This window comes from Puma concolor, chromosome A1 (assembly GCF_028749965.1).
Source record: "Puma concolor isolate L17-30 chromosome A1, mPumCon1.1.hap2, whole genome shotgun sequence".
NCBI lineage: Eukaryota > Metazoa > Chordata > Mammalia > Carnivora > Felidae > Puma > Puma concolor.
Window position 1 is genome coordinate 69036162 of NC_141667.1, and position 27440 is coordinate 69063601.

The 27440-nt window shown below is 38.9% G+C and overlaps 1 long non-coding RNA gene across 2 annotated transcripts; it reads right to left on the minus strand.

Annotated features, from left to right (window-relative positions):
- Positions 1 to 27424, minus strand: LOC147584224 (uncharacterized). 2 transcript variants are annotated; one of them, XR_015243337.1, is made up of 4 exons: positions 27315 to 27424; positions 2477 to 2678; positions 956 to 1641; positions 1 to 246 (listed from the first exon to the last, which is right to left on the minus strand). It is a non-coding gene; the product is annotated as an uncharacterized LOC147584224 (long non-coding RNA). The 2 variants fall into 2 exon arrangements; XR_015243328.1 differs by lacking the exon at positions 1 to 246 and having other exon boundaries at positions 555 to 1641.
- Between the last annotated feature and the right edge of the window lie 16 nt (positions 27425 to 27440).

Below are 27440 nucleotides of genomic sequence, written 5' to 3' on the forward strand. Positions count from 1 at the left end.
CCGTGCTGTTTCCATAAGTGCCCATGTCTTCAACATGTGCTGTGTAGAATTACGGAATAATTTTCTTCTCATGAATCCAGCCCGAATAGGGTATGGTAGGGATGGGGAGCAGAGGGGAACTGCATCACTGCGCTTTGGAAAATCCACCCCATTCTGCAAAAAGTCTTGTTTTAATCAGTCTACGACCATGTGTTTTCCCAGCCAATGAGCAAACAGGCAAAACTGTGCAGGATTTCGGATCCAACTCTGTTGTCAGAAGGAAAAGAAATTCAGAAAGCTGGTCCTTGGCTGGCTAATGAAAGCTCCCAGATATAAAAAGGAAACTAACAAATTGTAACAAAAGAGTCAAGACCTGAAAGCCTCAAAGAATTGTATGATTGTCCTCCAAAAAGATAACAGAAGCAATTCAGTCTTTCACATCAGTGATTTATTGGTTACATAAAAATTTATACACTTAAATATGAAAACACAAGGGAAATTTTTTTTTTACCCAATAGACCATTTCATAAATTGTTAAATGTTCCATTCAAGACTGAAGACAAGGTTTAGTATATTTTTCTCATTTTTTTTAAAGATAAATAACCACAAAAGATAGGATGGTAAGTTTTAATTCAGTGATTACATACTTTCACAAATATATGTCTCATTTTCCCATATTTTCTCTAGCTTTTCTCATAGTCTCAAAGTCACTGAAAATCTCAAGATAATAAAACAGCATAGATATGCTAATAAGTAAAACAAACACAACTCTGTATCAACTGAGAAACAAATGTGTAAGGACACTATCAGCTTCTTGTACATTGCAATCATGTATAATATACACTGTAAAAACTGAAATTGGAATTGGTTTGTAAACTGGCCTTTAGTACACACAGGGCAAGGAGTGAGCAAGGAAAAGGGCAGGCCTTTCCAGACTGGCAGGTGGCCGTGTTATCGAGCAAGGGAGCTTACTTACGGTCTGCGTAGGTCAGCGGCAAGAGGAGTAAATCTCAGCACTTGCCTGACAGAATTTTAAAGTGCAAAGTTTATATAGAGTCCTTAATTGGGTTCCGTCACATCTACTATTCCCATGGTCTCAACAACACGTTTGTCTCTCCGGGCTGCCTCCTTGAAAATGGCTCCCACTGTGGGAAAGGTGCGCAGAATGTTTGGCCTTCATAGGGGAGGGGGAGGAGCCTCCAAACGCCCAATGCCCAGGTGCAGCTCACAGGTCTTCTGGCAATCAGCCCTCTCCAAGACCTGCTCCAATTATCTAGTTTGAATTTGTGTCAAGAAATCTACTCTAAGACATTAATGATCTCGAAAGTCCTTAGGAAGCTTTGTCATACCTTGGGCTATTGAGATTCCATTTATTTTTCCCAAATGTATTTGATTTTATTCTAATAAGAGTTGAAATGACAGGTTTGTAGAGCTGTAAGTCACCGTAAAGATCCCTTATTACCACCTTCACAGATGAGGAGATTGAGGCAGACAGAATCCCACAGCTGCTTTGTCAGACCTGGCTTCTGCCAGAAGTCGGTGCCTCCCTTCTCTTCCCTCTGTTCTTGCATGCTTTTCCTCTCTGGTTCCTAAAAGTGGAGAAATCTTCCTGACTGCTTGGGGGAACTTCCGCCAGGTCAGATGATCTTCTGGTAACATTGCCTGAAATACGACACAATATATGCTTCCTGAATTTTCAATTATTACGGTTTTGTCCATTTTACTTTTTATTGTGTATATAGACAGCTAGAGAAAAATCTCCAAGAGAAAGGATAACAAATTTTGTTTGCTTGCTACCCTCTGGATATGCCTATGCTATCTCAATATTTGGTTGGGGGAAGTTAGAGGAAAATGTGATAGTGACTTGATTGCAAAATCAACTCAGAAGTATTTGAGGAGAGTCAATTAGATCTTTCTGTAGGTTTTCCTATGAAGTTGAGGATTTGGTGCTGGAAGAAAATCATACAATTGAGTTGCTTTTATCTCAAATTTGACTGCACCTGGCTTGAGAGCAGGGCCCATTTGTATGAATGCCAGCTGATAACTGGCAACAAACGTTCAATGAATGAATGAATGATACTCTTGCCCCATAAAATGTGTCTGTGTCTACAAAAATTTAGAGAGGTATTAAGATGATATTTCAGCTTAGAACAAAGAAGAATTTTCTCTAGTTTTGTTTAAAAATGGAAGAGAAGGGGCGCCTGGGTGGCGCAGTCGGTTAAGCGTCCGACTTCAGCCAGGTCACGATCTCACGGTCCGTGAGTTTGAGCCCCGCGTCGGGCTCTGGGCTGATGGCCCAGAGCCTGGAGCCTGTTTCTGATTCTGTGTCTCCCTCTCTCTCTGCCCCTCCCCCGTTCATGCTCTGTCTCTCTCTGTCCCAAAAAAATAAATAAACGTTAAAAAAAAAAAAAAAATTAAAATAAATAAATAAATAAATAAAAATGGAAGAGAAAAATTATTTTTTAAAGAAGAACAGGTTACCTTGCAGAATACTTACTCTCCTATGCACAAGCAGATGCCAGAAAACTTCTTATAAGAAATCTTGTGGAGGGTATGAATATACAAAATCTAAGATTCTTTCCAATTCCACAATTCAGTGCTTCTGTGATAAATATGTGGCCTATATTCAAAATTATTCAAAGTTTTATTCTCTTATCCACATGTTTCTTTCTTCAATTGCTATCTTGAATCAAAAAGATCTGGTAAAAATATTGATGAAAATTGATGTAATTATGCTATAAGAATATATCCTATCTATATCATCTATATTATCTATATAGAGATATATCTAAGCTAGGACATATGTTCATATGTACAGTACATATATTCATGTATTCCTGTATATGAAATCATTTTTTTAATTCCAAGACCTCAGTTATATAACTGATTTATTTGAGTGTCAGTTAATTTCTTTTATCTACCATGAAAGTCAAGTGCCAAAGAGTGATATCTGGTCACTAAGGTCAGCAAAATGCTCTAATTGACTATTTTTATTCCATTAGCTACCAAGAGGGATTGGTTGTTCAATGTTTATTTATTTTTGAGAGAGAGAGAAAGAGAGAGCATGCAAATAAGTGATGAAGGGGCAGGGGGAGGGGGCAGAGAGAATGGGCGACAGAGGATCTGGAGCTGTGTTGTGAGTACAGAGCCTGATGCGGGGCTCGAACTCACGAACCATGATATATGATCCGAGCCAAAGTTGGATGCTTAACCAACTGAGCCACCCAGGTGTCCCTTGCAGTGATTTTATACACCATTGAAATACCGTTGAAACAAATATGCATCTCTAAGCTTCAAGCAGAAATTTAAAAGAGAAATTTTTTTCATATTAACCTTTCTCTCAAGGAAATAGTATTGATAATAAGATAAATATTTGTACAGGAATTTATAGTTCGAAAAGCAATCCCATATATTTATTTGATATAGTGCTTTGTATACTTTATTACAGCCACACAATATTTCTACTATTATTACCATTTTATAGATAAGAACATTTAGATTCAGTACAGTTGAGCGACTTGCCCAAAATTATGCAAATAGTAAGTGATTGAGTTGAGACTGAAAACCTAGTTTTCTTTTTTTTTGAAAACCCAGTTTTCTAATTCTTGATTCTACATTCCTTCCCCACTGTACTAATAATTGGTATATGTCCTCAGCAGTTTCTTCAAAGAGGTAATTGAGTTGATAATAGGGTTCTTTGATTTCTATCTGAATGCTCTTCAGTGTAAACTGTAGAAATGTGATGAAATATAAATAATAGAGAAATGGGCCCTGAAGAAACAGATTGTTTGGTTTATAGAATTTTTTCAAAATCCCTTTAAAAATTATAACAATTATATATAACATTTGAATAAACATAATGAGGAAGCATTTAAATGTCCACAAGATCTGCTACTATATAATGAAATGACAAATCAAATTGTGTTATATTCCCAGACTGGAATATATCATAACTTGTTTTATTTTCCTAAATTGATATTGCAGAGTCTATTTAATTTTTCCTCTCTTTTTGTCATATTTTTGACATAGCAGAGCCTTTCATCTAAAGAAACATAAATTCTCAAATGAAAATCAAGGAGCTCAGTCCAATATATATTTTTTTCTTACACGAATCTTTCATTAGTCATTTATTTATATTTGACTTCAGGGTCTGATCTTAGATCTTAAGCTTCTCAAGCTCTGAAACTATATCTAGATTTTATTTGTCTCCAACACCCTGTTAGGAGAGGAATGGTCTAATAAATGTGTATTGAATTGAATAAAACCTCAAACAGATCAGCTTCCACAATATCCTACTCTATGATCTTTGTTAATTTTCCACACCTGTGTAAGTTTCTCGACAAAATGAGAACCATTCTTTTCACCATGGATAACCACTCCTTCTTTCCTAAAATCATCTCATCCCATGGCTTGTGAACATTCCTCTCTTGGTTTCCAGCTCTCCCTCTTGCTCTGCCTTTCCCTCGAAACGTTGGTGCCTCCGAGGATCCTCCTTTTTACTTCCTTCTGCTCCCCTTCCACATTATCCTCTATTGTCTTTATATACTAATAATTCCCAAACCAGCACCTGCAGCTCATAACTTTTAGTTGAGTTCCAGACCTATAGATCCAGCTGGAAGTCTTCACGTCTTCACTTGAATAATACTTGTCCCCCCAAATATAGTACTCTGAAAATTCAGGAAGCATATATTGTGTTGGATTTCAGGCAATGTTACCAGAAGATCATCTGACCTAGCGGAAGTTCCCCCAAGCAGTCAGGAAGATTTCTCCACTTTTAGGAACCAGAGAGGAAAAGCATGCAAGAACAGAGGGAAGAGAAGGGAGGCACCGACTTCTGGCAGAAGCCAGGTCTGACAAAGCAGCTGTGGGATTCTGTCTGCCTCAATCTCCTCATCTGTGAAGGTGGTAATAAGGGATCTTTACAGTGACTTACAGCTCTACAAGCCTGTCATTTCAACTCTCATTGGAATAAAATCAAATACATTTGGGAAAAATAAATGGAATCTCAATAGCCCAAGGTATGACAAAGCTTCCTAAGGACTTTCGAGATCATTAATGTCTTAGAGTAGGTTTCTTGACACAAATTCAAACTAGATATTGTTGGAGGAGGTCATCGAGAGGATATGACTGCTGGTTGACCCATGAGCTGCACCTCAAATTGAACTTCTTCTCTGTCTCCACAACTGGCTCCTCTTGTTATGCCCCTCATTCACTTAGTCTAACCTGGCCAGAAACCCTGCAGTCCTTGACTCCCTCTGCCCCTTATTTTCTACCTTCTTTTTTTTTTTTATTTATTTTTTTTTAATTTTTTTTTCAACGTTTATTTATTTTTGGGACAGAGAGAGACAGAGCATGAACGGGGGAGGGGTAGAGAGAGAGGGAGACACAGAATCGGAAACAGGCTCCAGGCTCTGAGCCATCAGCCCAGAGCCTGACGCGGGGCTCGAACTCACGGACCGCGAGATCGTGACCTGGCTGAAGTCGGACGCTTAACCGACTGCGCCACCCAGGCGCCCCTTATTTTCTACCTTCTACAAGTTATGATCTCCTGGTGAATCTGCCTTCTTAATATCTTATGGTAATGGTCTCTTTTCTTCATCCTCATTACAAAAACTTTTATAGAGGCTCTTATAATTTCTCTTAAATGATGTGGCCTCCCAACCCATTCTCAGTGCTATCGCCCAAGTCCTCATTATAAAAGGAAAATATGATCAGTTCCTCCTGGATTAAATTATACCTGATTGGCTCACTGTTGCTCTCAAGATAAAACCCAGCTTCTTAGCAGAACCTTGCAGGCCTTCCATGGTCTGACCCCTTCCCTCTCCTCTATCTTCTCCCCTTGCCCGACTCTCCTGCAAGCCATTTTAACCTACTTTTATTTTCCTGCATATGCTGTCCTTCCTATGCTTACATATCATTGCACGTGTCTCATTCTTTCAGGCCAGAAATGAAGGAAGGAGGTGGCAAGTCCATATCTGCACTCTAGCAGATTAGAAGGAATAAAACATCTAGGGACAAAGTGGGCAGTTACCAAGAGGAAAGCAGGCGGGGGGCTAGGGATTTGTGTTTAATAAGAAAATAAGAGTGGGGGTTAGAAGTTGGAACACCTTTGTGGGTTTCTCCAAGAAGAGGAAAACCAAGGGGGAATGTCTGGAGAAGAAAGAAGAAATTATGCACCAACACCTTGAGAGCTAAGGGAGCCACAACTCCTTCCCAGTTCCCTGATTCCCATAGTTCACCAGTAAGCATCGTGTAAGGACATTTTATTTCTCTTCTCATGCTCTTAATTGATAACAAGAGTAATAATGGCTAGTATTTACTGAGAATTTAATATGCAGCAATCATTTTTCATAAGTGCTTCATATAAAATCTCATTTAATTCTCACATCAACCTGAAGAGGGAAGTGGTTTTGTTCCCATTTTATAGATGAGGGCACTGATGAGTATGGGTCAAATGTCTTGAAATAACTTTCCATTCTGGCACAGCTCGAAAGAGGAATGATTTGCTCATATATCTGTCTGGAATCGGACATAAAGAAAAGTGACATCTCTCAGCCAGACTAGCTCTCTTACCCATGAATAAGGACTTTGTTTTCACAGTAGATTTGCTATTGTTAACATTTTTTTTTATGATTGATATCCAATGTATTAAATTTTGTCCCCTTTATTTAATGATTGCCATGTGCGTACCATGAACTTTCTCCTTGAGAAAAACCAGAGTATGATGATGATCTCCTTGAGATAATTCTTTCTCCTGTGAAGGAGAAAAGAAGCGTGGCAGTTTGAGCTACCTTAACTGAATCGAATGTAATGCAAAGAAAGCTAATGTAATCAATTGATTCAATGGCCTTGCAGAGACATGACCTTTTTCATGAGAGAACTAGATTTATTAATGACATTATTCTCAACCTCTATGTGTATAAACAAAAATCTTAAACATGAAGGACACCCAAAGAAATGAGACATCATGAACCAAACTTAGTAGAATGTATTAGTGGCAACGCATTACTGACCAAGATCACACCAAATTAATAAAATGGCAGCTGCCTAAGGACAGAGGGGTTTTTAGCATCTAAATGTGTACCCTTATTTCTCTTCCCTATACTGAAGATATTTAAGAGGAAATATTTTTAAAACCAATATAAATAACAAGCCTCTCGCATATACTACACCAGCCTCAGCCCTAAAAGTGCTGAAAAACCATCTTTCATATTCCCTTGGTGAGAATCCATCTTCTCATATGTATTTCTTGTGCAGCTGATTTTCAACCTAGCATATATATCATGTCAATATCCATGAGAACAAATCAGATAATTATATGAAAAATACACTGTAATTGAGACAAATGAGGCAGTGGAGAAATAGAGAGATGTGGGGGTAGTTGCAAAACAGTGACCCATATTTTAAGAAATATGGCTTACCTCAAAAGATCCCATCCTCTTTTAATTTACAGATAATTTTTATGTTCTAGCCAGAGCAAGATAAGTATGGATGCACTTTATCATTAGACTTGTACATGATATTATTTCCTTATCATCTGGTGGTCTGGACATAATTAACTTTCTGTGAATTGGCAACCAAGAATTTTTAGAAACATATTAACTCTTTCGTGTGAATGGGATCCATACAGTAACCTAGTGGTGCTGTGTACAAAATGCTGCTCTAGTGGCCAACACAAACAGTTGGTCCACAGTTGTCTCTGTCTAACGTGAGTGTCCAGAGCAGGACATACCCCTTGGCTGCAGTAAAAGCAACAAACACGTAATATTCCGTGTTTTTGTGTGTGAGAGAGCCAACTGAAATCCAAGGTAATAGTTAGGCTGTGTCTGGTCAACAACACAATAAGTAAAAGGACAATTGGCATGGCATTTTTAGCCATCTGGATGGCTAAATAGGATTACTGCTAAGAGCTAACTAGAAATTATCTGGTAGATTTGATCAAAACAGACACTAGTTCTGGATAATTCAGACCAAAAGACCGATGTTTCCTCTTACTAGAAAAATCATTTGAGGACAGAATTTGACATCAGTGCAAATCATTTCTTTAAGGCTTCTCTTCACTGTGTAAAGACAAAGTCTCAGCCTATGTAGAATCACTGTTAGAACTACCTGAGGGGCAGTTTCTAAGCTGATGGGCATTTGAGGGCCATTTTGCTACTCAAATTCATTTTTCTTTTCCTTTTGTTGACCATCAAATCAGGTTCACCTTTGGTTTTACCATCCATGAGTGTCACTAATAGAGAAAGTAGAAAACTTACTGCCCAAACTGTGAGTTTGGCTAAAAATTATCCAGTCTTTGAACGGTGCTCAATTGTTATAACATTAGAATTCTGGTCACTTAATGTAAGGACATGTGCACTGTATTCAAATGAACAAAAAGGAAAATAAAACGAGCAAACAAAAAACCAAGTCATATGTGGTGAATCGGTAGAGGAAAAGCAAGTGCACTGGCCGTGCAATTTGCCAGTTTAATGGAAAGGTCAAATCAGTGAAAATGGTTGGAATGGCCTGTGCCAGTTGGTAAGATGTAGTTCAGTTTAATATTATTTATTCGGTATTCCCAGAACCAGGTGATCATCATCATACCAACTGATGAAAAATGATGCTACCCCTGACTCAAATATATAAATCAATACTTGCAGGTCAGTTCCATATCCATGTGATGGACGTACAAACAAGAATCAGAATTTCTATAGATGTTGGAGTGAAAAACTGGGATAGGGGGAAGAAAAAGAATCAGGAAATGTGTGGCATTTTCAGTGACAAAGAGTGGAATTTAAAGATAAATAGTGACCGAGATGGCCTTACATTTCCCCTCAGCTTGACTAAACTTGAGAAAGACTTGCCTATGACTTTAGGCCCTGATTCCTTTTCTGAGAGCATTTACTTTAGAAAACCTGCAAGTTCTTTCTCTACCACTTTGAGATGCAAATCTTCTTAAAATCCCCTTGCCATTTTTTTTTTGTTGTTGTTTTTTGTTTTGTTTTGTTTTTTGTTTTTTGGCCAAGACTGTCTTTCTCAAGGACCTGGGAACCACCTCTTTGAAATGTAATCATCAGTGAAGATAAAGCCCCTATCTCCCAGTCTCCTTATGAAGGTAGGATCCTAACTTCCCTGGTGCCAATTAGCAAACACAGGTGGCCTAATCACAGAGAAAAACACAAACTCAAGGACTCAATGTGCTGGACACATCCCACTGATCGACCACTCCCTAATGTCCTCCAGTACTTTTCCAATAGCTGTGCAATGCTCAAAATCCCTCCTACCCTTTATTTCAGTGGAGAGGAGTTGAGGCCTAGCTTCTGGTTTCTCTCCCTTCTTGCCTTGAGTACAGTTTAATGGTCTTGAATAAGTCTTCTCTGCCTGTTTAATTTTGTCAGGTGCAATTTTACTCTGACAATAGAAAGTCAAGAAGGGAGAACCTTCCCAGACAGAGAACACAGCACTGGCAAAGGGCTGGAAGCATCGCATTCTACTACATATTTGAGGAGATCTATCCATATTTGCTACATATGTGAGGCTACAGTCCTCTCTGCCTACACCCTACCTTCTGTGCACTTGTGTCTGAAAATTTTCCATCTCCATGCCATCAGCAACAACAGGATGCAGTTAGGCGCACTTCTGAGAATCCCACCTGTGCTCTTCTAATCTCTCTCCCCCAGCCTGGAGGAATCTTACTTAATGCCACTGGATTGTATATCTAAAAATGATTAAAATGGCAAATTTAATGTTTTGTATGTTTTACCACAATTAAAAAAAAAAAATGTAATCCTCCTAAGAAGTTAATTCCATAGAAAACATTCGGAGTGTTACAGAAGAATAGAGTCCATGTTTAGACCAGTTGAAGATTTGGCCTCAATCTGGAAGTTACTCTTCCTTCACCCTCTCCCCGCTAATAAAAGGAGAAGAGAATGTGATTCTCTCCCTCACTCCACACCTATAGCAGGCAGAGGCAGTAGCAAGAGCCACAGAGACATTCTTCTGGTAAGTACAAAGAGGAGCTATAAGAAGTGACTGGTGGCAGCCATCTCGGGGAGGATATATTCAAGAACTTTAAATATGGTGGACAACCTCTGAACTTTAAATCTGAAAATTTAGGACCTGCAGATACAGAGACTAGGAATATTTTGTATTTGTAAATTAGAGCACTGACCCCTAGGCACATAGGCCTCTCCTTGAATTTGCACAGGCTGCTCAGATGAGTCACTGATAGTCTCCCCAACATCCAGCATCAAACCTCACTTCTGCCTTGTCTTCCTGCTCTATCAGACCACAGCATTGCTGTTACCCACGGAACAGTTATTTAGAAGAAGGTTGGAGTTGAAATCTTCCCCTATTGTTTGGTAGCAATGCACTGGGGGAAAAATCAATTCCCTGTGTCTAGAGTGCACAGGTTAGGCAAGCAGTGCCTCTTATGGAACATAACTGTTGCCAGGCTTCTTGTGTGGGTGTGCGGCCCACTAGAGAGGTATTCTAAATGCTGATTATCTCCTGGGACCCAGGCCCTGGTCTCTAAGAAAAAGAGTTCTATCTCCTGGTTCCATTTCTCTTCTTGCTCCCTATTTGAGGAGGGAAAAATTAGAAATAATGCAAGTAAGTGTGAAATATAGAACATTTCTTTGTGGAAGTTTCTTGCCGGTTTTAAAAAAAAACCATAGTGTTTTATCACCACCTAGTGGCCAAAATTGTGCTTTGCAGTTAGGATTTTAATTTTTAAGCATTTGCTCTAAATTCTAATTTTCTTTTTTTTTTTATGTTTATTTTTGAGAGAGAGACAGACAGACAGAATGTGAGTGGGGGAGGGACAGAGAGAGAGAGAGGGAGACATAGAATCCAAAGCAGGCTCCAGGCTCCAAGGTGTCAGCACAGAACCAGATGTGGGGCTTGAACTCAGGAACCATGAGATCACAACCTGAGCTGAAGTCCAAGCTTAACCGACTGAACCACCCAGGTGCCTCCCTTACTTTATTTTATATCTAAATACGGCTTAGAGACAGGTAGAATATGAGAAATCTTAAGGAGAGACTCAATATTAGAAGGCCAAATATAGGGGTCATTTCATAATGCTTTCTAAGCCCTTATATTTCTGGGTTTACTGAAACAACACATATAACTGAGACTTGATTCTGAGGTTGTGATGACAATAATAACAATCACCTTAATAATAATATCTGCTGAGTGCTTACTATGTTCCAGACAATATTCTAATGCTTTTCAGAACTACTCATTGGCCCCACAATAACTATGTAGTAAGTTGTCTTGTACCCAATTTTTAGAAGAGAAAACGGAGATAAAGAGAAGTGAACAATTTTCCCCAAGACCAACCGCCTATTAACCAGTAAAGCCGAAATTTAAAGCCCAACAGTCCAGCTCCAGAACCTTAAGTCTATATGGCATAGGATAAATGTGTACAATAGGACTGTGGAATCAGAGAGGCTCCCCACTACTGTAAAGCTAGGTATGCCTTTAACTAGATTGTGATTAAGTTTCAAATGCTTGGGAAAGACAGAGTGCCATAGGAATCCAGGGTTGGCACTTGATAAAGGCATTTCTACGGAAATTTCAGAGATAGCAGGAATTTAACTTCAAACGTTGGTGTGAAGTAGAAAGGCATGGGGAGGGGCGGGGGGGGGGAGCATGGCCCGAGTAAGAAGAGACAGCAGGATCAGAGGCAGTGATGAGATGGAGGACATGAAGCAGGGTGGGGGCAGCGACCAGAACCAGGTGAACAAAGTGGGGAATAGGAGGACGTTCAAGGAAAGAGAGGAAAGTCAGAAAGGTCGGTTTGGGCCAATTGTCCATGAAGGATCTTACCAGCAGATTAAGAACTTAGATCTTGAGTCAGGTAGTTATAGGGAATTATTGAGAAGTTTTTAAATAATATTTAAGGCTTTTGTAATTTTTCAAAGGCAAGGTGTGCCCAATGTGGAATAATTGGAAACCAAGAAAGGCAAAGCTAAAAGACTATTTGTAACTTTACCTCTTTTAGTAACATTTGTAATATATCTTCCGGTCTTTATACCACATACACATTTTTAACCAAAAAAAAAGTTATTGGATTTGATGTAATGAATATACAGTATTCTAATGTTTTGGTTTTGTCTTTTATTACTGTACATGTCTATTATAAATAAATAAAATAGAAGCATGAAAGCAAAAGTAAAATTATAAGCAATTCCAGGCTCCTATTATTAACAATCACTTTTATTGTGTGTGTATATTTGTGTGTATATGTATGTATGTATCCCTTTGGGAAAAATAGAGCCCATTAAAAAAATAGAATAATAATTTACAAACTGTTTTAGACCCTGAAGTTTCTCTTAACATATCATGAACATCTTGTTATGCTGATACATGTATTTCTACATCAAAATTTAATGACTGCATCCTTTACAAAATAATTTACTCAATCTCACATTTTTTAATTGCTTTTGCATCTTTGTTGAAAACCAATTAACTACACATGTGTGGGTCTTCAGTTAGACTCTCAATTGTATTGATCTATTTGTCTTTCTCGATTCTAATACCACAAACTTTTTTTTTCAGTATATGAAGTTTATTGTCAAATTGGTTTCCATACAACACCCAGTGCTCATCCCAAAAGGTGCCCTCCTCAATACCCATCGCCCACCCTCCCCTCCCTCCCACCCCCCATCAACCCTCAGTTTGTTCTCAGTTTTTAAGAGTCTCTTATGCTTTGGCTCTCTCCCACTCTAACCTCTTTTTTTTTTTTTTTCCTTCCCCTCCCCCATGGGTTTCTGTTAAGTTTCTCAGGATCCACATAAGAGTGAAACCATATGGTATCTGTCTTTCTCTGTATGGCTTATTTCACTTAGCATAACACTCTCCAGTTCCATCCACGTTGCTACAAAGGGCCATATTTCATTCTTTCTCATTGCCACATAGTACTCCATTGTATATATAAACCACAATTTCTTTATCCATTCATCAGTTGATGGACATTTAGGCTCTTTCCATAATTTGGCTATTGTTGAGAGTGCTGCTATAAACATTGGGGTACAAGTGCCCCTATGCATCAGTACTCCTGTATCCCTTGTCTAATACCACAATATTGATCATTGTAACTTTGTACTAAGACTGGAAGTCAGATAGTAGAGGTTAGCCAAACTTTGTTCTTTTTCAGAGTTGTTTTGGCAATTCTATATCTTTTGCATTTCCAAATGCATTTTAGAATTAGTATTAAAATGTACAAATAAGGCTGTTGAGATTTTAATTGGGATTGTATTATAAGTATCAAATCAAATTGGGGAGAATTAATATTTTATCCGTGTTTATGCATAACCATGGCATTTATATCTATTTATTTAGGAGTTCTTTAATTCCTCTCAGTATGTTTTGCAGTTTGCAGTGTATGGGACCTGCATATTTTTTTCTCATATTTATCTCTAGGTAATTCATATTTTTATGGTATCATAAATGGTATTGTTATTTTAATTTCAATTTCCAATTGTTTGTTGCCAGTATATTGATCTCACTCCTTCCAAACTTGCTGAAATTAGTTATTAGCTCTAGTAAATACATAGATTCCACAAGATTTTCTACATAGATGATTGTGCCATTTGTGAATAAAGACAATTTTACCTCTTCATCTCCCATCTGGGTGTCTTTTATTTCTCTTGCTTGCCTGGATTGACTGACTGAAACCTCCAGGACTATGTTGAATAGAAATGGTGAAAGCAGAAATCCTTGCTTGTTTCCTCATCTTGGGGGAAAGAATTTTGTCTTTTAAGTATGATGTTAACGGTGTAGTTTTTGTAGCTGCTCTTCATCAGGCTGAGGATATTTCTTCTATTTCCAGTATGCTGAGGATTTTTTTTTTAAATCAGGATAAGATGTTGGTTATTTTGTCACATGATTTTTCTCCATCTTTTGAGACGATCATATTGTTGTTTAGTCTATTAACATGGTGACTTACATTGTTTTGTTTTTCAAATGTTGAACTAACTTTGTATCCCTGAGGTACACCCCCACTTGATCATGATGCATTATTTTAATATAGTGTTAGGTTTGGTTTGTTAAAATTTGGTAAGAAATGTTATCTCCACATTCATGAGCGATATTGTTCTGTAGTTTTCTTAAAACATATTTTTCAGGTACTGGTATCATAGTCATGCTGGCCTCATAGATTGAGCTGGGAAGTACTCAGTTTTCTGGAAGAGTTTGTGTTGAAATATTTTTTCTTCCTTAAATGTTTGGGAGGATTCACTAGTAAATGCATCTGAGAATGGAATTTTCTTTGTGGGAAGATTTAAAACTCCAAATGCAATGTCTTTAAAAGACATAAGGCTCTTTGGATTGTCTATTTCTTCTGGAATAATCTTGGTAGTTTGTATCTTTTAGGGAATTTGAAAGTTTCCTTGTTTCTTAAGGTGAACATTGATGTCATTGACTCGAGATCTTTCTTCTTTTTAAAATAGGCATTGAGAGCAAAAATATTCTTTCTTATTACTGCTTTGGCTGTAACCATAAATTTTCATATGCTATGTTTTCATTTTTACTTAGTTAAAATTTTTCCTAATTTCTTTTTTGATTTCTTTTTTGACCCATGGGCTATATAAATGCATGTAATTTATATATTTGAGATTTTGTCCACATAACCCTCTGTTATTGATTTCTAATTTAATTCCATTGTGGTCAGAGAACATATTTTGTATGTCTTTTGTTGCTCTACCTTGACTGCAAACAGAAATTCAATCCCATGCTTTTGGACTTGTAGGTTGTTTTTGATTTTTGCACTGTTGAAAACAATTCTTGGATGAAGATGAACTTGGAATCTTTGCACCCATTCTACTTTCTTAGATAAATTACAGGGAATAAAAATTTTGAGTCAAATAGTATTTACTTTCTATTATAGACTTTGTACATACTGATAGGTAGCTTATTTCATGCTTTTCCTTATATTAAATAATGTGCAAATATTTTCTTCAGATCAATAATTGTTTTTCTATAACATTTCTATGATTATTTTCTATAATCACTGCATAATATTTTATTGATCTACCAAATTATATTTAACAATCCTCTATTGTTGGACATCTTGGCTCTATCAAATTTGGGACAAATTTCCATAATGCTTTAACAAATCACATTGTGGATCATTCGTTTGTAGAAGAGGATTGACCTCATAAAAATGGCGATTTAGGAAAGTAAGTCAGGAAGTAGTATAGAGGATAGATTTGGGCTGAGAAGGACTGGAAGTAGGGAAATGTGTTCCATCCCAATAAGATTCAAATGTAATACTACAAACATGAGGCTCTGGCGGTGACAAAGGAACAGAGACATCAGGATGGGTGGAAGAAATATTAAAACAAAAGAATCTATCACACTTAGTGACGATTTTGTGAGAATGAAAATCAGTATCTTTAAAGTAGTGGCATTTTTAGGTAAAATTATCTTCACATTTATCTTTAAAATATCCATTTTCTTAGCATTTGTTCTCACTTGTCAAGCAGTAACGTTTTCTACTCATTCAATAATGGTTCCTTCATAGATGTTAGGAGGAAACTAGGGAAACTATTTTCTTAGGCAATTATATCTAAGGAAGAACAGGATTCAAAGAACTCCCTATTACTTTATAAGGAATTCTCTCAGCCTCAAAATGTTTTGCCCTTTTGAATTATATCCTCACCATATAAAGAAACAACAGATTTTGAGACCTATCCGTAACCTTGTTATACTTTGATTTGTTAGCTAGCAATGGTTAAGAGCAAAACCTATTGGGTCACTTGACCCAGAGAAGAAGTCACCTTCCTGTCAATTACCCTTGAGGACCCAGCTGACCGTGGGCTCCTGCAGTGCCTCTACCTGAGTGCCTGGAGTGGGCAGGGGCTTGACAGGTGTGTTCAGTGAATAGACAAAGCCAAGTCTAAACTTCCCAGTCCCATCTTTCTTCATCCCAGCTCCTTTCCTTTCCACTTCTCTTTCCTACCACTCTCACCTTGCAATTTTGGGAATACTAAGCTGTATGAAATATCCATTATTGTGCACACTGACACAATTTATCTCTTAATTTAGCAGATGATTCAGCTCTTTTATCAAATTTTTAAAAATAAAATAGGTCATCTCATTTTAAATTCTTTCTTGATCATTTCCCTAAAAGCCTTGGCCTTGGCCAAGTTGTCACAATCACAGCTCTGGAGGCTTCATCCAAAGGCCCAGGTCCAGCTCATTAGACTGAGCACCAAAGTTCCTCACAACACTCCCTAAAAAACAAAACAAAACAAAACAAAAAAACGAGTACACTATCTGTTTCTTTACTTCTCATTTAAGGTCAAAAAGCAATACTATGATCATCAAAATGTGCTTGAAGAAAACCTGGCTTCCAGTCACCATGTGGTCTTCTGGAAATTTTTAGTAGATTAGTTGTATAATTACTTCAACCACAAACTCAGTCCCATAAGAGTCAAGAAGCACCAACAATTTTTTAAAGCTTTTATTAAATTGCAGTTAGTTAACATACAGCGTAATATTAGTTTCACATGTGCAATATAGTGATTCAACACTTCCATATATCACCCACTTGCTCATCACAAGCGCATTCCTTAATCCTGGTCACCTATTTAACCCATCCTCCCTCCCCACCATTTCCCTTCTGGTAACTAGTTTGTTCTTTATCATTAAAAGTCTATTTCTTGCTTTGCCTCGCTCTTCTGCCCCCCTTTGCTTGTTTGTTTTGTTTCTTAAATTTCACATACGATGAAATCACAAGGTATCTGCTTTTCTGACTGACTTATTTCACTTAGCATAATACTCTCTAGCTCCATTCATGTTGTTGCAAACAGCAAGATTTCATTCTTTTTGATGGCTGAGTAATATTTCACTATCTATCTATCTATCTATCTATCTATCTATCTATCTATTTATCTATCTATGCCATTTCTTCTTTATCCATTCATCTGTCCATGGACACTTGGGGTATTTCCATAATTTGGCTATTGAAGATAATGCTGCTATAAACATCAGGGTGTGTGTATCCCTTTAAATTAGTGTTTTTTATTTTGGGGCACATACCTAGTGGTGCGATTGCTGGATCATAGGGTAGTTCTAGTTTTAACTTGTTGAGGAAACTCCATACTGTTTTCAGAGTGGCTGCGCCAGTTTGTATTCCCAGCAACAGTGTGAGCATTCCTCTTTTTCCACATCCTTGCCAACACCCTTTGTTTCTTGCGTGGTTGATTTTAGCCATTCTGATAGGTGTGAGGTGATATCTCATTGTAGTTTTGATTAAGGAGCACCAACTTTAAATTTATCAATTTATGAATTATTTCCCTCCCTCTGAAGTCCCATCTGCAACCTTGACAGTCTCAAGTTGTTTAATTTTTTTGTCATGTGCATGTAATGGTATTGGTAATGACTACCCATCCAAATTCTATCAAAAGCTTTTAAAATACTGTAAACTCCTCTACTGCTGTCTCAATGCTCATTAACTAAGTCTGAAGGGAAGACATTGAACCCACTTCTACCATGTGTTGTAAGTGTCTGTTTAGTATTGAGTTGGCAGCCCAAAATTCTCTCGATAAAATATAATGATTTTTCAGGTGGAATAAATCTTTTCATTAAATACTTACTGACTTGGTACCTTGGGAAAGTTACTTAAATTCTATAAACAGTGGCTGATTGGAGCAGGAGCCCACTTGTGGAAGCCAATGGTTAAATTTTCAGTTTTGCCTACAAGTTTTTAAGAGACTTGTTTTAGAGACTTGAAATCAGTCGTGGTTTACTGTGGTTTACCACAGATGCTGGCAAATGCTACAAATGAGGGCACTTCTTTCTCCACAGAGAGCTGGTTTACCAGCTTCCTACTGTTTCTAAGTCTTAGTTTCTTCACCCATAAAATGAGAAAAATAAAATTTCAATCAGTATTGGACACATTCAGTTGCAGTAACATAATCTCTTTGCTAGTTTAAATACAAGGAATTTGCTGAAAAGTCTGAAATGCCCTATAGAATTGTAAGGAAGACAGATAAAATAGGTTATAGTTTGAGCTCTCAAAAACAAATTTGAGATTATACCATAAAACTGGGCCACCATGGGACCTACTGCTTCTTCTATATTCAGGAAGCTACCTGCCCATTTGGGAAGCTGCTGCTATGGTTACCAGCTGTAAAACTACATTACCTCCACCAGGTTCAGGAAAGCCTCCTTGATCAAGAAGCCACTACAGGCAAAGCGGAGACCTGTGCATTGCCTCTAACTGCCTCTTGCCTTCTGAATATTTCAAGATAGCATCTGATTGGCAGAAACTAACTCATAAACAGAACTTGGAGGCTTATAAATGTAGTCTTTATTCATATTGTCTTGTGTGCAGATAAAAAATCAGAGGTTCTATTGCCATAGATTAAAAGAAAGGGGGAGAATAGCTATTGGAGGACAGCTAGCAGTCTGCCATAGACTATCCATTTTATCCCTGAGCTCTGTGAACGCCCTTTTCCCCAAACAGAATAATTCATACCCTACCTATGAGCTATGACCTCAGAGTTCCATCCAGAGATTGAACCCAGTTCAAAGGCCAGGATATCTGAATGACTTAAAGTCCTCTCCATCAAGCCCAGATTGGCTATCTGTAGACAGGTGACCCAAGAAGTGGCACGTAAGTTATCCCCCCATGTTCAACAACAACAACGACACCACCACCACCACCACCACCACACACACACACACACACACACACACACACACACACACACTATCCAGTGGTAGAGTAGGACCAGGATAACTATAATAAAAATATTATGCTGAACGGGAATTTCAGGGACCTCTGCCCTGGTACTAGACTACTATAATTTTCTAGGTTAGCCTATCTAAAAGCCTCTGGTTCCTTTCACATCTCCATGACTACTGGTTTTGTTTTCTTGGAGGTCCTTCCTTATCCATTAGACTCCTGGACCACATCTGACCTGGGCATCGGAGAGTCTTCCTTTCTTGGGGCTATAAAACTTCCACATCTGGGGCACCTGGTTGGCTCAGTCAGTTAAGAGTCCCACCCTTGGTTTTGGCTCAGGTCATGATCCCACGGTTTGTGGGTTAGAGCCCCTCATAGGGCTCCGCACTGACAGCACAGAGCATGCCTGGGATTCTCTCTCTCTCTCTCTCTCTCTCTCTGCCCCTCCTCTGCTCTCTCAAAATAAACTTAAAAAAAATTAAAAAAAACAAAAACAAAAACACTTTCACATCTTGCTCTTTTCTGATGAAGGTTTGGCTACCTAAGTTTGCTTTGTGCTCAGATAGTCGGGCTCTGGTAGACCAGGTTTATGGTTTTGGTGGTAAAGAGTTTCCTCATATACTTGATAGGCTTTTAGTCTTCCATCTGATCACTTCCAGCATGAGAATTGTACCCAAAGAACTCACTTAGATATTACATATAAATATATATTAAATTTGAATACATATTATTATATATATTTAAATCTTAAGATCTAGTTTTAATTATTAGCTACTATGCTCTGCACAATCTCTCTTCAACCTAATGGTGGCTGTTTATGGATTGAGTTATGTTCCTCCCAAAAAAGATATGTTTTATACTTGAACCCTAGTATGTCAGAATGTGACCTTATTTGGAGATGATCAATTTGGATGGAGATAATCAAGTTAAAATGAGGTCATTAGGGTGATCCCTGATTCAATATGACTGGTTTCTCATAGAAAGGGGAGATTTGGACACAGATTTGCATACATGGAGAATGTCGTGTGAGGAGGAAGGTAGAGATCTAGGTGATGCATCGACAAGCCAAGGAATGCCAAAAGTTGCCAGTAAACCACCAGAAGCTAGGGGAGATTCATGGAACAAATTCTTCCTCACATCTCTCAGAAGAAACCAACCCTGCTGAAACCTTGACTTTGAACTTCCAGCCTCTAGAACTATAAGACAAGAAATTTCTGTTCAAGCCACTCAGTTTGTGCTACTTTGTGACAGCAGCCCTAGCAAATTAGTACGGGTGGCTAACATAGTATGCTAAAATAAGGGTTTTGAATGGTGGGGCAACACCCTTAATCTCATCTATGCTCCTGAGCTGTTCTCATTGTCTAGCCCAGAATGCTTTGAAGAGGTGCTTGTAAATAGTTGGGGCCCCAGTGCTCCTTCAGAACAAACTCTTATTTTTGCTTAAGTGTGGAAGTACAGACACAATTGACTTTTTAAACACTGTGAGGCACCAAATTATTAGCCTCACAAATATTTTAGATTTCTCCACCATAGGTTGAGATACTTTGCTACAGCTTTAGATTTCTGTCCTTTCCTTAATAATAGGTATATTCCTTTCATTTTTCTTTGCAGGCTGGCTAGATCTAGATATAGTTCATCTTTCTCTTGTAAATCTTTGCTGGGGATAGCAGAAGTAACCAATTTACACCATTATGAATTTTTCCAACCCTTTAACCTACCACCACAGGCTTGATCAATGTGTAATCTCCCCTGCAAGGCATTTTAGGTAACCATTTATCAAACACTTCACCACTGAATAACAACAACCAGTTTTCCACACTGCTAGACCTGTCCTTATCATCTACTGCTTGGACTAAGTCAAAGTACAATAATATCCTTTAGGGCAGAACCCCACTTCTCAATTCCAAATTTTGTATGGGTCAGAGTTCTCTTGCAGAGAACAGAATTCATTTTAACATTCAGTTTAATCTGAAAGGGATTTAGTGCAGGTTTTGCTCTGGCTTGGAGAACCAGTGGGAGGGCTGAAGAAACAATCAAGGATTCCTTCAAGAACAGTACAATAGAGCAGAGCCACCCATGCAGATCTTCTTAAGGCTACAGGAAGATGACCAAGATCATAAAGCAATCCTGTACTGGGGCAGGGGACTGGGAAACAGAATCCTGTACTGGGGCAGGGGACTGTGGTAGGAGTGCAGAAACACTAAAAGTATGACTTCCACCTTACGAATCTCTCGCAAGTACATCTGATTAGCAGGATCCAAGCCAATTCAGAGTTCTAGCTGTCACAGTGTCTCGGAAATGTCTCTTATTCTGGGCTGTGATGTGACCAAATAAAAGTTAAGAGCTCTATTTCTGTGTAAGAAAAGGGGGAAGGAGATAAAGCACAAGTAGTCAGAGTGTGAATATGAATATTTTAGGGTTATTTCTGGCATAGAGCAGGCCCTTAATAATTGACAAATGTATGAAAACATAATACAAGTTCCCTCTCTGACAAAATGCACATGCAATCAGAAATACCAGATCAGGTTTGTAAAAGGCAAACTATGTCACAATTATTTTGCACTTTTATTTGTTCAAGTGCAATACTACGTTCTCTGAGCTGGAATATTTACAAATGTAACCTGGTTAACAGAGTTCATTCTCTGGAGCAGTAATTGAACTTATAAGTCAAAGGTCCAGTTCTGGTCCAGTTGAAGTCTCTTTGTTCTTTCTCAAGTGGTTTCACCTTCCCATGTCTTCTGGTACCCATGATTCCAGAAAATAAGAGCTCTTAGATGTGTTTCAAGCCTGGTTTTATCTTTTTACAAATTTGAATCTTAAACCTAGATTTTTGAAATATGTTTTAGGGCAGAGGTCAGTAAAGTTTTTCTTAAAGGATTAAAAAATTTTTTTTGATGTTTATTTTTGAAGGAGAGCGAGACAGAGCATGAGCGGGGGAGGGGCAGAGATTGGGAAACAGAATTCGAAGCAGGCTCCAGGCTCTGAGCTGTCAGCACAGAGCCCAGTGCAGGGCTTGGAGCATGAACTCACAAGCCGTGAGATCATGACCTGAGCCAATGTCAGATGCCCAACAACTAAGCTATCCAGGTGCCCCAGTAAAGCTTCTTAATAAAGGGTCAGATAGTAGTATTTTCAGCTTTGTAGGCCATACAGTATCTGTTGCAGTTTCTCAAACTTGACATTGTAGTGTGAAAGCAGTCACAGACAGACAGCACATAGATTAATGACAGTACCTAGGTTCCAACAAAACTGTATTTACAAAAAAGGTAAGAGACCTAACCTCACATGGGCTGTCATTTGGCAACCCTTGTTTTAGAGAATTGCATGAAATAGGGGCACCTGGGTGGCTCAGTGGGTTAGGCATCCGACTTTGGCTCAGGTCATGGTCTCCTGGTTTGTGAGTTTGAGCCCCATGTTGGGCTCTGTGCTGACAGCTCAGAGCCTGGAGCCTGCTTCCCATTCTGTGTCTCCCTCGATCTGCCCCTCCCCTGCTTGTGCTCTGTCTCTCTCTCTCTCTCTCTCAAAAATAAGTAAACATTAAAAAAAAAAAGAAGATGAAATGAAATAAAATAAAATAAAAAAGAATTATTGAAAATAAAAGAAATAATTCATTAGAGGTACCTTGGTGATCATTTAAGATATGGACCTAGTTGGCAATGATCTCCCCCCACATGGAGAGTCCTTTCTTTCAAGCACTGCAAGCACTCACTCTAACTAGCGGTGTTTGAGATAGCACTTCCCTCTGCTTGGCCGCACTGTACAGTCCCATGTCAATGTTCTCGTGACCATTTGTGGACCTAAGCACAGTATGAAACTTCTTTAATTTCAATAACCATCCTCACGATGGAAACAGCAACCTGCTCCCAACTGTACCCAGCTACAGCTAAAGCAACTGTTGTATTTTTCTGCCAGTCCCAACTGCTGGCTGGATTTAGCTCCTGGATTCAGCTCCCACAGGCTCCTGAGAGCCTTGCAATACCAGAATACCTGTGAGTTACTGTGGCCCACCACACACAGATGGAGATTCTGGTGCCATCCTGCCCTGACCAGGCATCAGCTTTTGTACTAAAAGGTAGTGGAACTCCTAGCACAGCAGTCCCATCTGACCTCTGCCACTCATTAGCTGTGTGGTCTTAGGATAATTACTTATATTTTCAGTGCTTCAGTTTCCTAATATGCAAGATGGGGTTCATGCTGACAGCTCCTTAGAGCAGTGACAGGACTCTGTCAAACATTCCAAAGATGCTATCTACAATGCAGAAATTGGTAGCAGTTATTCATATACTTTATAATGACCATAATAGTGTGAATTGGCCTTCATTTTCATCTGAGTATTTCGATACATGAACAACAGGTAAAATTTGAGTTTTGCTTGCTTGTTTCCATTGGTTTTAATTATGGTCTCCTAACATGAATATTTTCTATACATTGGGATAGCCTGTTTTATTATTCGGTTGCCCTAAATTTTCTTAATTAAAAGTGTACATATTTTGGGAGTGTCTGGCTGGCTCAATAGGTCTCTTGATCTCAGAGTTGTGAGTTCAAGCCCCACATTGGGCCTAGATCTTACTTAAAAAAATTTTTTTAAAATATATATATATATTTTTTTGAGAGAGAGAGAGAGACAGAGAGAGACAGAGACACACAGAGTGTGAACGGGGGAGGAGCAGAGAGAGAGGGAGACACAGAATCTGAGGCAGGCTCCAGGTTCTGAGCTGGGAGCACAGAGCCAGATGCAAGGCTTAAACTCATGAACTGTGGGGATCATGACCTGAGCCAAAGTCACCTAACCAACTGAACCACCCAGGCGACCCTACAAATTTTTAAAAAAAACTGTACATATTTTTGAAAACAAATGAGCATAAGCTTGAAAACAGTAGAGCAGACACCATAAAAAAGTAAAACACAAAAACTAAGCAACAAATATAAATGCCATGGATAATTCAGTATTTTGCCCACTGATTCTTAACAGTTGGCTGTTCCTCTGGCCTGCTCTCTTCACACACAAACCTGGCTTCTTTTTCTTTCCTGGTGGTTCTTAAACACCAGGCAGACTGGTCTTAGATTAGCTATGTGACATCATCCAGTGGGGCTTGTTCAAAGTCACATTCTTAAAACCCACTCCCAAAGACTGATTTGGTAGTTTCAGGAGAGGGCTGGGCGTCCCTATTTTCACAATGCCTCCTGCATTGCAGGTGTAGGGGAGACTTGGGAGACTTCTACTCTGTGCCCTTACTCATGTTCTCATGCAAGCGTTCCTCTCCAGCCCCTGCTACCCATGAATGAGGTGCCAAAAACTGTGCAGCCACTGTCTCGAACGCTTATAACTACCCTGCCAAGGAGATATTCTTCATGCCATATTATAAGTGAGGAAACCAAGGCTCGGTTATGTTTAGTAATTTGTCGGAAGTCTTCTGCCTCTTTCCTTGACAAGAGTATTTGGTTAATACCATAGCTGATGTTAACTTATCTGTTGAAGCATGTAAAAAATTACCTCGAGGGGATGGACCAAGCCTGGTCCATCTAGCATAGTCAGGGACTGATTACAAGGAGTAGAAACCCATTCGAAAGGTGTGAAGAAGGCTTATGGAGAGGATAGAGGAGAATTTCATGGAAACTAAATGTAGAAAATGTAGCTTGGCCTTAAGAAAACTGGATTAAACTCAGTCTTGGGTGTTTGAGATACTTGTAATAACAGAGGAAATAGATAATTTTCACATATTTATTCTTCCAATCTAGTATGAATGGCTTATATGCATAGGTTTCTCCAGCGAGGCTCAGGAGCTGCGTAGGAAGGCAGGAATTGCCTCTCCCATGGCTGTAGAAGAAACATTTCAGTTCCCTCCTTCCTGTACAGCTGCCACTAGGGTGTCTCCTCCCAACAGCACTCCTCCTTGTTTTCACCTGGCTGCTGGCCTTGGCTGGGTAGAACAAAGGAATAAAGTGTTGCAAGAGAAAATGGGCCCTCTATTCCCTACAGGCTCTTTCATTCTAAATGAGAATTCAAAGTCAATTCAAACGGACTTAAAAAAAAGAAAAAAGAGAAAGAAATTTACTGGATTATGTAAATAAAAGGTTCAGGATTAAATCTAGCTCTGGAATTGGCTGGGGGTCACAGATAAACTGCCCCAGCTTCAACAATTTTCCTACAGCAGGCATTTAAAAAATATTTGTTTACTTGAATTAAGGCTATGAATTTTCCAGAGTCAAATTGTCTAAGTATAGAATTTGTCATACTTCTTCCTGGTTTTGATTTATGGGGATTTTATTTTTAAATATTTTAAATATTTTTATTTATATTCTACAGTATGTATTATTTGGTTTTATTTTTGATCAAAGAATGTAGAAGCCAGATTTTTGATTTTTTAATTTTCAAGTAGCTGGGGGATATTTGTGCATGTGTGTTTTCATTATTTATTTGTTTGTTTTACTTCTAGATTTATTGTCACCTGGATATATTTTTTCTGTGTCTTGCAATTTTTTTGTTTTTCTTTTTGGAAATTTTTTCTTTAGCTATGTTAATATATTCAATCTGATTACAGTCAGGGCTTGGCAGGGAAGCTGTTTGGTGGCTTTAGGGTGACCTTCCATACAGCTAGTCAAGTACATTAGGTCTCTTTTATACTTGAACTCGAGATGGAAAGATTATTTCCCCATTTTCTTTTCTTTTTTTTAATGTTTATTTATTTATCTTTTGAGAGAGAGCGAGTGAGAGTGAGCAGGGGGAGGAGCAGAGAGAGAGTGGGAGAAAATCCCAAGCAGGCTCAGGGCTGTCAGCACAAGAGTCCCACACAGGGCTCCATCCCATGAACCGTGAGATCATGACCCGAGTAGGTTGCTTAGCCAACTGAGCCACCCAGGTGTTCTTACTTCCCCATTTTCAAACTACTTGGGGGTGGGGGACTCGTTTGTGGCCCTATATACTACAGTTCCCCTATGAGTACAGTAATAATAGTGCATACCTTACAGGGTTGTTACCAGGATTAAATGAGCTAATATGTGTAAAATGCTTAGCACTGTGCCTGGTCTACAGTAAGCCATCAATAACAGCTCCAGATGATAATATGTTCTTTTTTTCTGAACCCGCAGTTTTGCTTTCCAGTACAAGTCCACTTTGATAGATATAGGGTGGTTTCTAATTACCCCCAACTTCTTTCTAACCAAAAATCACAACAACAGATGAAGAAGAAAAGGCAAAGAAAAACTTCCCTACTGGGCATAAATGGGATGTAATGACTTTATGCAGCACCCCTTAACAATCACAATAGCAACAACAACAAAAGCCAAGTTAATTTTCTTTTAAACATGTTCTACCCGGTTCTGTGAAGAGAATTCACAGAGCTGCTGAGCAATGTGCTTACAGCTGAATCCTAATAACAAGAGGTCCTAATTTTCTACTTGTTGAGGACTTGTTCCTCTCCACCGTTCAACTGTGTAAACCTTCCGGGCAGGGATTAGGTCTTTCATTTCTGGTCCTCACCGCTGTGCACAGGTGCCTGACAGAGAGCGTGAAACACAGTTTGAGTTTTGTGGGGGTTGAGAGGTCCCGTATTCGAGTTCTCCAGACCTGAACCAAATTCCAGTTCAGCTACTCAGAAATTAAGTAATCTGCCTTAAGAGTTATGCTTGGGGCTCTATTCACTTGCTTGTTATTATTGGCCAATTATCGTGATCGTTGTTTGCATACATATTTGGATAATAATTTCAGATGGTTGTGGAAAAGTGCTTTGTATAAGGTCTTATACACACTTTATACCTCACTAAATCCACTGAAGAGCCCCCTCAAGGTAGGTGAGTTTTACTGATGATTATATGTGAGATAATGGAAAAGTAATCACCAGCCAAATTATTATTCCTTCTATGGATGAGGTAAGATTTAATAATGAGGTAGGATTTTAAAAATCTGCCAATAATAACTACCAAGTGGTGTTTGGTGATTCTTTTAACGACATTCATTTAAAAATTTATGAATTATTATTTGTTCTCATTGCAAGTCTGTCCAAAATGAGTAATGGTGTAGCATTGTATTCCTTCTCATGGTCCTCAAACTACATATCCTAGTAAATATAATTTGTAAACACCTGACATTTAGTGATTTGTCAAACATCCTATCCGATCCGTGACTTCACAGCCACTGGAAATGTTACTCATCTTCAAGTAAACGAAAACCAGAATACTTCATGAGGCTGCGAAAGCCACCTGCCACACCCCTTCTCTATTTTCAAGGTGGTCTTTCTGATCTCCCTTTTCTGAGGACAATGTTTGGCGAAAGATCAATTCGCAGGGTCGCAGTGACTTTGTTTATAGGCTTTCTCATTCAGCGCTGTCGATTCTAAGCCAGAGGAAGCGGAAAGCCGAAGGATTTGTCATCCTCTGCACGGGTGCTTTCTCTTTTTTACCAGACTTTTTTGGTCCTGGGAGGGGTGCTGCAGCTGCGTGATACTACATCTCCACAGCCCTCTAAATTTAGGCCAGCCTCATCCCTCACTGTCATCACTCACTCCCTCTGGCGTTCGTATTTCTCCCAGTTGGATTTACTCTTGCAAAATTCTTGCGCCATTAATCCGCCGAGGGATACCCCGCCGGAGCCCGACCCACCCGCCTTCCCACACACCCAGGGAACCCTGCCGGGTTCCTGCCAGCCCACACTCACGAGGAATCATTCCATTTCCTGGCGACCAATCAGCGTTCCGTACGCTGCCGCGCCAGCCAATCCAAGCAAACACACGTTGCCCAGGCCAACTTCGGCCACTTGCTCTCCGGTGCGCCCGGGTTCGAG